At 36.2% G+C, this 13,243-nt stretch overlaps 1 protein-coding gene across 3 annotated transcripts in view; it reads right to left on the bottom strand.

The window, feature by feature from the left end:
* The window catches only part of EPHA3 (EPH receptor A3), a 353,357-nt gene that overhangs the window by 11,344 nt on the left and 328,770 nt on the right, over positions 1-13,243 (bottom strand). The gene's annotated exons all lie outside the window — the stretch shown is intronic.

The following is a 13,243-nucleotide window of genomic DNA, read 5'->3' as shown; positions in this document are numbered from 1 at the left end:
CTATAGTACCATGGATTTGTCCTTGTTTTAGAAACAAATTCAGCTCTCTAAAGTACCAATTCAATAATATTTTTAGAAACAGCATGAAATAACAAAGTGAATCATCTTGATGAAATTAAACTGCATAGTGTTTTATCAATGAATACTAACCATTGATTATCATCTAGGAAATGTGGTAAGGCTCATATTCTCATGAGAAAATCTTTCTGTAGAGCAAATCTACAAATATGCCAACTCTACCCACATTTAAAAGCAATTTTTAATTAGGAGATTTCTATTACTATTGATAATATTTCTCCAACTCACTCCCTGATACATAGGAAACAAGTTAACATTCTCAAATCTGAACAAACTTGTACCATGTCCTAACCCTGCATGCTGTTGGCAGAGACACATGAAAAAATGTAAATGGACTATCCATCTGGATTTTGATGGGGATATATGGAATGTGTTTGATAAAAATAAGTTTTTAACTAATTTTTTTATTTGATAAAAGCGAAATATTAAGGAAATTTTAATACTGAGTTGAAGAAAAAGTTGGCAACATGACAGTTCGTTCTGTCTATATTTTCATCTGGTGTGGAAAATATAGGTCGATAGCTACTTTCCTTTTTCTCATGATCATTTGTAGAGAGGGAGAGAGCTGAAAATGGAGGACTTTTGCGACCTTCTTTCCATGAGACTAAACTCAACTATTTCAATCTTCTTTACCTCAAGTATTTAATTTATAAATTAAAAATTAAACTTAAAGAGAATGTAACATATTTATATATTACGGTTTAATTTTAACTAATAATCAGAGGTTATCTTAAAAAAAGGAAAAAAAGATGGGGCGCCTGGGTGGCTCAGTTGGTTAAACGGCTGACTTCGGCTCAGGTCATGATCTCACGGTCTGTGAGTTCCAGCCCTGCGTCGGGCTCTGTGCTGACAGCTCAGAGCCTGGAGCCTGCTTCGGATTCTGTGTCTCCCTCTCTCTCTGCCCCTCCCCCATCCGCGCTCTGTTTCTCTCTGCCTTTCAAAAATGAATAAATGTTAAAAGAAAATTAAAAAAATAAAAAAAGGAAAAAAAGAAACAAAAATTAGAAATGATTTTTAAAAATCATTGATTTCTTCAAGGAATACCTAGAAAACTACAAAATGTAACATTTTATAAATTATTCTCTCCTGGGGCATATGTATAAATAGTTCTCTATGATTCTTTAAAGTATTCAACAGAAAAAAAGGTTTATTTTAATAATTATAAATTTCTTGCCTTTGTTTTTTTTTTTCCCTAGGATTTTGAGGAATCACAGATACATATATACAGGCTAGATTCCAAAATTTACACGATATTTTTGGGTTGTTTTAGCATGACGCTCATGGGTAAAATAGCCTTTGTCACTAGCCAGCATTAGATGTAACATTGGACCCTCTGGGTAAGCCACTGAATTAGTAAACAAAATTGATAGGAATAACATTAAATCAGGTGTAAGAAATTTTGATAAGAAAAATGAAGTCATATGTAGAAGACAATGATATATTAAACCATCTATAGGCATATGTGCACATGCACACAGGCACACACTACAGCTTGGATTTCTACAGTAGCTGTAGCATAGACTCTAATGTCGACTCTTGTCGACTCTTGGTCCCATGAACAGCAATACTCCTTTATTTATGGGTTTGTGGGTATGAAGAATCAAACCCCAGGACATTTATTCAGAATATTTATGAACTGTGCCTAATAGCAAAATGCAGAGTTTTTTTCTTCTTAGTTCAAAATGGTTTGTATTTTTAAACTCAACACTATAGCCAGACTCAACAAGAGTTTAGAGAAAATTAGTATAAACAAATTGAAATAGAACAGGACGTGCAGATTAGGGATTAGAGTGACCCCAACTGAGTTTTTCTGTTTATTACTTGGATCAAAGTACAATGAAGACAAAGAATGGCCTAATTTTAATGCCAGTGACCTCAGAATAACCAGCCCTGCAAAGTATCATTTTTCCACTTCCAGGATTTCTCTTGGGAATTCAAATAAAAATTGGTTCCTTTCCTCCTCTGAGAGGACATCTGGAGAGTTTATCAATGGATAGGAATTTGTCTCTCACTGTGAAGAGCCTGTGATGTCTCTTCATGCGCACCAAGGGAATGTGGGCTTTTTGAGCAGCTGCAGGCATTGGGTTTTTTTTTTTTTTTTTTTTTAGACCCAGCCCCAGACTTGGGTCTGAAGGGGAAATTTATAGGCTGGGTGATGTGCACCGTGAGCTCACACTTTTACTAGACAAATTAGATAGGTTTCAATCCATGCAGCTGTAAACGATGTCCTGCAGAGTTCCACCTGATCTTTTACAGCTTTTCATAAATCAGTACCTACTGGCCGCAGACCGCAGTCATTAAAAAGAAATCATGGAAATTACATGTTTGCTCAGGGGAAGCAAAAAATAACTTTCCTCCCCTTCTTTCTCCCTCCTTGTATTTAGGTTTGTGAATTATTCTTTTATGGGTTTTCATACTGTTGCATTAAAGACGTATACATATATTTTCTTCTGATTAACTCCTATTTTACCTGCAAAAGGTTTCATACCAATTAGCACCTGATATTGGGTACCCAATGTCAATAAACAACTGTCACTCCCAAGAATATATCTTCATAATGATGTTACTTCAATATTGCTTTAGAATTCCAAACCACTAGGATTGAACGTTATCTTTTTATAACATGAAAAGACTCCTTTTGGTATACAAAGGACTTTATCTTCCATGAATAAAAACAGTAATGAATACACATTCCCTGAATAAGTAAGTGGATGCCAACTGAGTTTAGAAGTAAATATCAATAATACTGGAGATGTATGTTATACCACTGTAATTATCTACTTATTGTCTGTTGTTCTGAACAGTTTCAGGAAATATATTTACTCAAGAATAGTTTCTTAAAGGCAGAATATTAATTATATCTATCTTTATTGTTGTCTGAAATTAGTAATCTAATTTTCCAATATCTTTTATAATTTATTGTTAATTTTTTTAATTTGAAATGGTGACTTCTCATATTTCAGGGGGAAAATCTTTTATTTACCAATTTTTTAAAATGTGGATTTATTACAATCTTGATCTTTTTATATCTAACATTAAAAATTCCAGATAAGTTTAAGCAAATTTAATTTGTCATCAGTAACTAAGAATCCTTTTTGAGTATATAGAGTTCCCAACAGGGGAGTAGGATATACACGACACATTAAGGTGAAGTACAGTTGCTGTGTTTATTTTAATTATCTTTAGGCCTTAAGGATAAGAATCTTAGCAGTTATAGCTATTACAGCTGGTTTAATTCCTCCCAGTGGCAAAATTACCTACTTTGATTTTTAAGATTAAAAAAAAATCACCTGGGTATTTGGCATATTTGCTTCCCTCTAAAAAGTTCTGTATAATATTTGATTAGTGAGGAAAGTCACCCTGTCAGTTTCAGAATTGGAGGTCAAAGTCACATTGAGAAATAGACTGTTTTTTTGGTTGTTAGACTTCTTTTAAAGGATGCAGTAGTTGTCAAAATACTCTCAAAAAGAATTATATTTTGTTCTCTTAGCGATCAGAAGCTTTGATTCATACTAATTTAGTGCCATTAACAGGGAAAAATTACTAGTACTGCTTCATTTATCTTGCAAGTTAATAAATATGAGTCCCTTTAAAGATAGTGATCGATGCAATGGAACAATATAGTTAAATCATTTCAGTAAGTTAACTAAGTACAACTGGATCTCCAGAACTTCATTGTGCGATCTGAAGAGAAACCAGAGGATCCAGAACTTCACTGTAAATTACTATTAAATATATTGTTTAAGATCTTATGCCATGAGGGGTGCCTGGGTGGCTCAGTCGGTTAAGCGTCCAACTTAGGCTCGGGTCATGGTCTCACAATTTGTGAGCTGGAGCCGTGCACTGGGCTCTGTGCTGACAGCTCAGAGCCTGGAGCCTGCTTCAGATTCTGTGTCTCATTCTCTCTCTGCCCCTCCCCCACGTGTGCTCTATCTCTGTCTCTCAAAAATAAATAAAAATGTAAACAAACAAAAAGATTTTATGCCATGAATTTGGTTGCCTTCACTTTAGACCTCCATTCTAAATATATGGAATGTATTTAATTCTTTATTACAAAAATGTGTTTTCCATAAATTTATAATACTATTAAATAATATAACTGCCTGGAGTATGAAAATTCTGTGAATTTAAAAATAATTGATCTATTTCATTTTATATACAAAAGTATCCAAAAATTAAAGAGGCCATCTTATTGCCTGAATGGAAGTGAATTAATTCATCTCTCATTTTTCTCTATTGTTAATCTTCTTTATTTTTAATTTAGCTATATTCATAGAAATAATTTATTTAAATTCAGGAGCTATATCTTATATACAATGTAAAGGCAATTGAATATATAATATAAAAATGTATATCATGAAATTAATTTAAATAGTATAAAACTAATCCTTCAAAATAGTCTCTTTTAAAAAAATGAATTTTGTATATTTCTCCTATCTGTATAACTAAATTACATGTTAGGAAGTAAGAGAAAATTTATCACTGTAAGACCATTTTCAATTTATTTTTATAGAACTGTTTTCTATCAAGAACTTTTAAAAAAAATTATTTAAATCCAAGTTAGTTAACATATAATAATGGTTTCAGGAGTAGAATTTAGCGATTCATCACTTACATGTAACACCTAGATCTTATCCCAACAAGTATCCTTCTTAATGCCCATCACCCAATTAGCCTGTTCCCCCACCCAACACCCTTCCAGCAACCCTTGGTTTGTTCTCTGTATTTAAGATTCTCTTACAGTTCGCATCCCTCTTTGTTTTTATCTTATTTTTCCTTCCATTCCCCTATGTTCATCTGTTTTGTTTCTTAAATTCCACATGTGAGTGAAATCATATGATATTTTTCTGACTTATTTTGCTTAGCATTATACATCCTAGTTCCATCCACATTGTTGCAAATGAGAAGATTTCATTCTTTTTTATTGCTGAGTAATATTCCATCGTATATATATACCACATCTCCTTTATCTATTTGTCAGTCAGTGGACATTTGGGCTCTTTCCATAATTTGGCTATTGTTGATAGCACTGCTATAAACATTGGGGTGCATGTGCCACTTCAAATCAGGATTTTTGTATCCTTTAGATAAATACCTAGTAGCACAATTGGTGGGTCATAGGGTATCTCCATTTTAAACTTTTCGAGGAACCTCCATACTGTTTTCCAGAGTGGCTGCACCAGTTTTCATTCCCACCAGCAGTGCAAAGGGTTCCTCTTGCTCTGCATCCTCGCCCACATCTGTCATTGCCTGAGTTGTTGATTTTAGCCATTCTGACAGGTGTGAGGTGGTATCTCATTGTGGTTTTGATTTGTATTTCTCTGATGATGAGTCATGGTGAACACCTTTTTATCTGTCTGTTAGCCATCTGGATGTCTTCTTTAGAAAAGTGTCTGTTCATGTCTTCTGCCCATTTCTTCACTGGATTATTTGTTTTTGGGTGTTGAGTTTGATGAGTTCTTTATAGATTTTGAATAGTAACCCCTTATTTAATATGCCGTTTGCAAATATCTTCTTTCATTCCATCTGTTGTCTTTTGGTCTTGTTGATTGTTTCCTTTGGTGTGCAGAAACTTTTTATCTTGATGAAGTCCCAGTAGTTCATTTTTGCTGTTGTTTTCCTTGCCTCCATAGACATGTCTAGTAAGAAGTTGCTGTGGGTCAGGTCAAAGAGATTGTTGCCTGTTTTCTCCTCTAGGCTTTTGATGGTTTTCTGTCTTGCATTTAGGTTTTTCATTCATTTTGAGTTCATTTTTGTGGATGGTTGTAAGAAAGTGGTCCATGTTCATTCTTCTGCATGTCGCTGTCCAGTTTTCCCAACACCATTTGCTGCCTTTATTCCATTGGATATTCTTTCCTGCTTTGTCAAAGATGAGTTGGCCATATGTTTATGGGTCCATTTCTGGGTTCTCTATTCTGTTCCATTGATCTGAGTGTCTTTTTTGTGCCAGTACCATACTGTCTTGATGATTACAGCTTTCTAATACAGCTTGTCAAAAACTTCTTTAAGAAAGATTTCTTCAATTCTTAAAATGGGAGGGAGTTTTATTTTTACCATTTTCTACATGTGCATTATATTTATATTTTTTTCTAAATTTCTCAAAAACACTGTCTTCACCCTGCTTATTCATTATTTAATTATAACTAAACCTCTTAAAATTTTGTATCTCATTTATCACTCTAAAATGATCAAAATATTCCTCTAAAAAGAAACCAATGTTATGCTCACTGTTTAACTGAATGGCTTTTTTTCTTCAGTTGTATTTTTTTTTCAACGTTTATTTATTTTGGGGACAGAGAGAGACAGACAGAGCATGAACGGGGGAGGGGCAGAGAGAGAGGGAGACACAGAATCAGAAACAGGCTCCAGGCTCTGAGCCATCAGCCCAGAGCCTGACGCGGGGCTCGAACTCACGGACCGCAAGATTGTGACCTGGCTGAAGTCGGACGCTTAACCGACTGCACCACCCAGGCGCCCCGTCTTCAGTTGTATTTTTGTTTGCTTACTCTTCAGCAGCTTTTGATAACACACTTCATTCTATCCACTTTTGGAAAATTCCTTGAGCTGTGGATTCCGTAATGGTCTAAGTCACATTTGTAATTCTATTCCTTGTTTCTACTAACCATTTCATATTCTTCTGCTCTGTGATTGGTACTGTTCCCCACAGCTTAAAGAGACCATTTTCTTTCTCTCTGGGTAGAAGTTTATGCAGTGACTTACTGTTTTGAGATAGTTTTGAATGTTGCATACTGTTTTTCTTTTAGGATTTCCATCCAATGGCATTAATTGGCTCCACAATCCCCTCATAAGGTGCCTGAAATCCCCATGAGCTACCATCGCATCCTATTACATAGCATGGAAGCATATACCCATTTCAATTATCTTCTTGGTTCTTGCACACATTTTAGTTAGTGACTTCTGGAATAAATGACTGAGGCATTTTAGAAGTTTCAGAAAGATTCCTAGATAATAGGGCACCCCAGAGGCAGCAAGGAGAAGCTCAAAAGTTCAATCTGGAAGATTGGGAGGAGGGATGACTCATTGGCGACCTGTATGAACCAACATTCCTGGAGTGTTCAGAGATTAAAATCTCTATTTGGAGGTTAAAATCTCTTGATAATCCAAGGGCACCTGGGTGGCTCAGTTGGTTAAGTGTCTGGCTCTTGATTTTGGCTCAGGTTCTGATCTCATGGTGTGTCAGTTCGAGTCCTGCAACCGGCTCTGTATTGATGGTGCAGAGACTGCTTGGGGTTCTTTCTCTCCACCCCTCCTCTCCTCCTTGCGTTCTCTTTCTCTCTCTTTTAAAATAAATAAACTTAAAAAAATATAAAAAAATCTCTTCAAAACCCATGAGATAAGAGAACTTTAACCTGAAATTAAAATTTTAGAAAAAATAGGTATATTTATGGTAAAACCTAGCATTCCTAGATTGAGATTTGTACTATTAAGCAAGTTTCTATGAGGTTTTTTTTTCTTTATAGAGAGAAGGTTCTAAATTGATTATCCAGTTTTAATGGCTCCCAGTTTGAGATGTAAACTTCTAGTTTCTTGTAGGACTTGGTCTCATTGTTCCAAAATGCTCATCTGCCTTGCAGACCTGTTCTTCCTAATGCCCTTCCTACGCTGTCAGCGAAAGCATGGTTCTTATCGTCCTCCATGTTCAAAACCTGGAAGTACTCTCCGATATTTTCCCTGTCACTCTGCACATCTCATTGACCACCATGTCCTATAATACTTCAGGAAATTTTTTTGAATTCACATCTTTTCTTTTTATTTCCTCTGCTCTACTCTAGAGGAAGTCCTTTCTTAGACTACTGAAATCAATCACCTTCAAAATCCTTATTACGAACCTCTTCACCTCCAGTTCTTAGGTATAGCTGCCAGAGAATTATTCCATAGGCACAGAACTACATATCCTTTAAGTATCTTCAATGGCTCCTCTTTTCCTCAAAGACAAAAGTTCATAGTTTTTTTTTTTTTTTTTTTTTAGAGACAGACATACAGACAGACAATTTCAAGTGGGCTCCACGCTCAGTGTGGAGCCTGATTAGAGCTTGATCTCACGGACCATGAGATCATGACCTGAGCTGAAATCAAGTCACCCGACTGAGCCACTGAGGCGCCCCCAAAGCCCGGATTTCTAATGACATTAAATCTTCCATTATATGATGAAATAATCGATCAGGCCCTTTCTTCATACTATATTCCAGCAGAATTGTATTTTGCAATAAAATTTGGAAGGATCCTAAGTTTTTGTGTGTCTTTCTTTTTTGCACAGTGTTCCCCTAGTATTAATGCTGTTATGTGCTCACAGAAATTTCATCCACCATTCAGAAGGTACTTCTTCTCTGCAACTGATCACCACAGGGCATAGTACAATGCCTTGCACAAAGTAACTGCTAAATAAAACATCTGTGGTTTCATAGTGATGTACTGTCTAAACTTCAAATTCATGTATGTCTCCTCCAATTATACTACTTTTAGGAAAAGAAATCAATTACTAGAAGACAAACATGGCATAAAATTTAATATAACTTCCCTTCTCTCCTTACCACCGTTTCCAACATCCAAGTAAGTTTTTAGTAGGCACACCTTGTCCACGGGCTCATATACCTTGCCACTTCCAGCAGTGATACTCACCAAGAAACTCTTAGTGTAAGACTCTCTGGGAAAGATTCTGTTACGAACCATCAACTCTACTGAAGGCTCAGAAGGGAAATGATGCATTATAGAAGGATTTCTGTAATAATATATGAAATAAAGTTTGCCACAAAACTAACTCGACTCAGGATGACTCTGGAAAACATCATGTCTATAGGAATGATAGAATAATGTTATTCTTCCATAGGACTTTCTAGGCATAACTCTGTACATTGATCTAGAGAAGTCATTCAGAAACCTGAAGTCTTGGTGTCATTCACAAACTCAGATTGTGATGGGCTCCTAGTGTGTTTGGAGGAGGATGTTTTTGAAGTTGAGGTGGCAGAAAGACATGAAATTTTGCTGAGAAGAAAATTTTAAGCTTTTAGTATTATGACTAACATCTGCAGAAACCTACACAATGAATAGAAAAAAAACCCTAGAATATTCCCTAAAAATCGTGTATCTATTGAAATGGACATTTATTATTTTAGAAAATGTATACTCATGTACTTAATAGATATTATTGAATTCCCAGTACCAACCCGCTACTGGTAATACAAGAGAAGCATGGCATCGAATCTCACAGGGCTTAGGATTATCGGAGAAATAGAGACTTAAAAAGAGAAAACACACAACTGAGTTAAAACTGTGATGGCACTCTGTATAAAAAATAATGGTGTGGGCCTTTACAGGATGTTGACAGAGAATGCCTCAATCACTACAAGTTGCAGAAGAGGGAGGAAGGGACGAAACTGAGAATCTAACATAAGGAGAACAGCATGTGCTACTGTCTTCATACCTGAAATGCCTTGGCCTTCTGAAGGAACTTGACGCTGGCCACTGAGGCTAGAGTGTTAAGTGGAAGTGGCACAGAGATTGGAAGCTTGCAATGCCCCTCTCTTCACACTTTTCGCCCTCCCTCCACAAAGCAGCCATGTAAATCAAATCACGCTGCTTCTCTGCTTTAAATGCCTTAATGGATTCCTCATGTTTTTCAAAAAAAAATCCAAAGTCCTCACACGGCCTGGGTAGCCTCAAGTGCTCTGGCTTCTGTTTGCTTTCTCAGACTCATGACAGACTCTTCCTTCCCCTACTGCTCTTCAGTTATGTTGTCCTTCTGCCACTTTCTAGAACCCTCCAAACTCATTTGCAGTTGCTTTTTCTTATGCCAAGAGTACTTTTTTTTAGGAATGTGTGTGTGCGTGTGTGTGTGTGTGTGTGTGTGTGTGTGGAGGGGGGTAGGGCTCTTTAAACAGCCGGCTCTTTTTCTTTCTTTAGGTCTTAGCTCAAATGTCTCTCCACAGAGGGTTCTTGCCCAATCACCCTTTTACTATCTATCACAACTATCTATTTATTTCCTTCCTATAATCTGTGCTTGTCTAATGTCTCTTGTACATCCTCTGTATTTTAAACTCTGGCAAGGTAGGGACCATTTTTGCCTTCTCCAGCATTCTCCAGAGTCTACACATGTCTAGCACATAGTATACTAGCATACAATAAACAGTTGTTGAAATATGAAGAAAGTAACCTTTGAATAAAAGAAATGACATCGGAAAAGCGGGGCTATTTATGTTGTCAACAGAGTCTAGATTTTTTTCCAGTTCAAAATTGGTTATAAAAAGGTGACTGAAATTAAATCACATATTTTTTTAAGTTTATTGATTAATTTTGAGAGAGAGAGAGAGAGACAGAGACAGACAGAGAGAGAGAGAGAGAGACAGCACGAGCAGGAGAGAGATAGAGAGAGACAGGAGACACAGAATTCCAAGCAGACTCCACAGTGTCAGTGCAGAGCCCAATGCGGGGCTCGAACTCACAAACCATGAGAACATGACCTGAGCCAAAAGCAAGAGTCATTCACTGAGCCACGTAGGCACCCCAAATTCCATGTATTTTGATAAGAAAATTCAGAAGGCTATGTGCAAAGATGAATGAAAGATGAATGAATGAAAGAATGAAACTAAGAATGAATGAAAGAATGAAAGCAGGGCGACAAGTCAGGAGACCACTGCAGTGTCTCAGCCAGAAGAGTAAACAGTCATAGCAGATGGGGTTTGCAGTGGAAAGGGAGAGGGACGGATCATGCTGATCCAGTGACCTTCTAGAATCAAAGTGTGGAGGGCAAGAAAGAGGTGCGAAGAATTAGTCTAATCCTGACTGGGCAAATGAATAGGTGCTGGTATATTAAACTAAATTAGGAAAGTGGTGGAAGGACGAGGCTACCAGGAGAAAATAAAAACATAAAATTTCAGAATATTAAGTTTGAGATGACTGTGAAACTTATTTGAGAAGTATGGCCATGAAGGCTCGCAGATAAATAAGGAAGGAGTTGGCAGAGATGTGAGGCCGGCAGAGGTAATGTTGGTAAACAGCATTTCCTAAGGTGCCTTTATGACAACAATCACCTGAAGTTTTTATCAAGCATCCAAATTCCATTCCCCTTTCCTAGACATTCTGGATCAGTAGTTGGGCGAGACCTGGATAGCTGAATGTTTAATTAGCTCCTCCCAGTGATTCTTCTTGCCAGGGAAATTTGAGAAACAATGTAATAGAACATATTTCTATAACAATGGTTCTGCCAACAAAAGGACCTGGATATGCAAGGGAGAAAGAGAGGGAGAAAGAGGGAAGCAAGGGACAGAAAGGAAGGATTTGCCTCTGACAAATAGAGGGACACTTCCTCTCTTCCTCTCTTGTAATTAGAGAAAGAGAGGGGGAGAAAAAGATAAGACACATGGGTGCGGGCACCAGTAATTTTTTGTTTTGCTGCTGGAATTTCCCATTTGATGGCTTGCATTTTCTTGATGAAGTGTGTGGCAAGGGCATCACCGAAAAATTATAGGGGGAAGGGAATGAGTTTAATCAGTTATGATAAAGGATGAAATAATCATTGTCAAAGTGGGAAAGCAAGTTTTCTGAAGGAAAACTAGATATTTTCTTGACATTGTTGCATGGCAACTTGTTTGTTACTAATAAATTTACAATGATGCAATCCACCCACTTGTGTGTTTTAATGGCAATAAGTAAACCTATAAACATAATTTCTAAGACTTTTATATTTAAGTGAATCAAGATGTATGACACTTATTAGAAAAATATTTTCACGAAAATTACATGTTTTCTGACAAAATACACAGAATTTATTCAAGTATTAAAGAATATATATTAGGAGAGGGGCGCCTGAGTGGCTAAGTTAGTTAAGCAAAGCCTGATTGGGATTCTCTCTCCTTCTTTCTCTCTGCTCCTCCCCTGCTCACGCTTGCTCTCTCTTTCTCAAAATACATAAACATTTAAAAAAGAATATATATTAAGAGAAATAATATTAAATTTCAATAAGAATGGAAAAATGAACTTAAGAAGTATGCTAAAATTTGGATATCCTGGCACACTACAATATGATATTAACACCATTTTTTCCATGCAGAAGTGGAGTTAAATATCCCTTGATCCTATTAGATGGGTCGGTTTTTATATTGATAATACCATCCTATGGAAATGGTCTGAATGTTTTCTTTATGATATGGAAATAATTGAAAAATGTGGAGTTTTTTTTTCTCTAGGATTGATATTGAGTAAGGATAAAAAGAAATGGCTTCGGGGTACAAAACAAGGACCCTATGGCTCAGGGAAGGATGGGTTTGTTATACTGTTGGTTGTCAAACTGTCAGTTGGATATCCAAAAGAGTCTGTATAGTTTCTCTCTGTGAAGATTGGGATAGAGATTCATTCTTACAGGATAAATTATGAGTAGTTTTTCCTACAAGAATATGTCATCAAGTTGAATCTAGTGACCCCTAAATGCTATTTTCAACAAATAATCTATAAATTTTAGATGCTGATATTAAGACTTTGGTTCAGATTCCCCTTATTCATTTTATCCAAATATAGTGCAAAAGTTGGATCATGTATGTTCAAAAGAATGGTTCCTTTTAATGTCAAAAAAGTCATATACGCGACTATAAAGTGCAAATGCTCTATCAGTTTGAAAGTCGTAATTCTTGGTGATTATCAATAAAGACAGCAAAAAAGAAAGAAATTGTTACCAGTAAGGCAGTATTTTATATCTTTTACACATGAGTCACAGTAAATCATCACTATGTAGCATTTATACATGTCACTTAATACTGTGGATTTCTAGGCACACGAAGTGTAGTTCTTTTACTAAAACCATATAACCGTCCTATAAGAGCACATATCATTAGAATGTAAAAGAATTGTTCTCTTATATGTACAATGAGAATATAAATCATTAAACATGACAGTTAGCTTTGCCTTTAGTTTCACTAGGAAGTACTAAATACATTAACACTTCTTTGTTCTCGTGGCCCCTGGCAAAATTCATCTCTTCTTCCCTATTTCTTTAATTGCACTTTTTAAGATACATTTTCACTTCCATTTCCCAACATCATGAGGAGAACTGAGTGATTCTTAACTAGGCGGGAGATGCATAAAACCTAATGGATGTCATGCATTCTGGGTTGCATTATGGCTATCATGTACTGACATTTGTGTTGCAGTCTGG

The sequence above is a fragment of the Acinonyx jubatus genome, chromosome C2 (assembly GCF_027475565.1).
Source record: "Acinonyx jubatus isolate Ajub_Pintada_27869175 chromosome C2, VMU_Ajub_asm_v1.0, whole genome shotgun sequence".
Classification (NCBI taxonomy): Eukaryota; Metazoa; Chordata; class Mammalia; order Carnivora; family Felidae; genus Acinonyx; species Acinonyx jubatus.
This window is presented reverse-complemented; position numbering and strand designations above follow the sequence as displayed.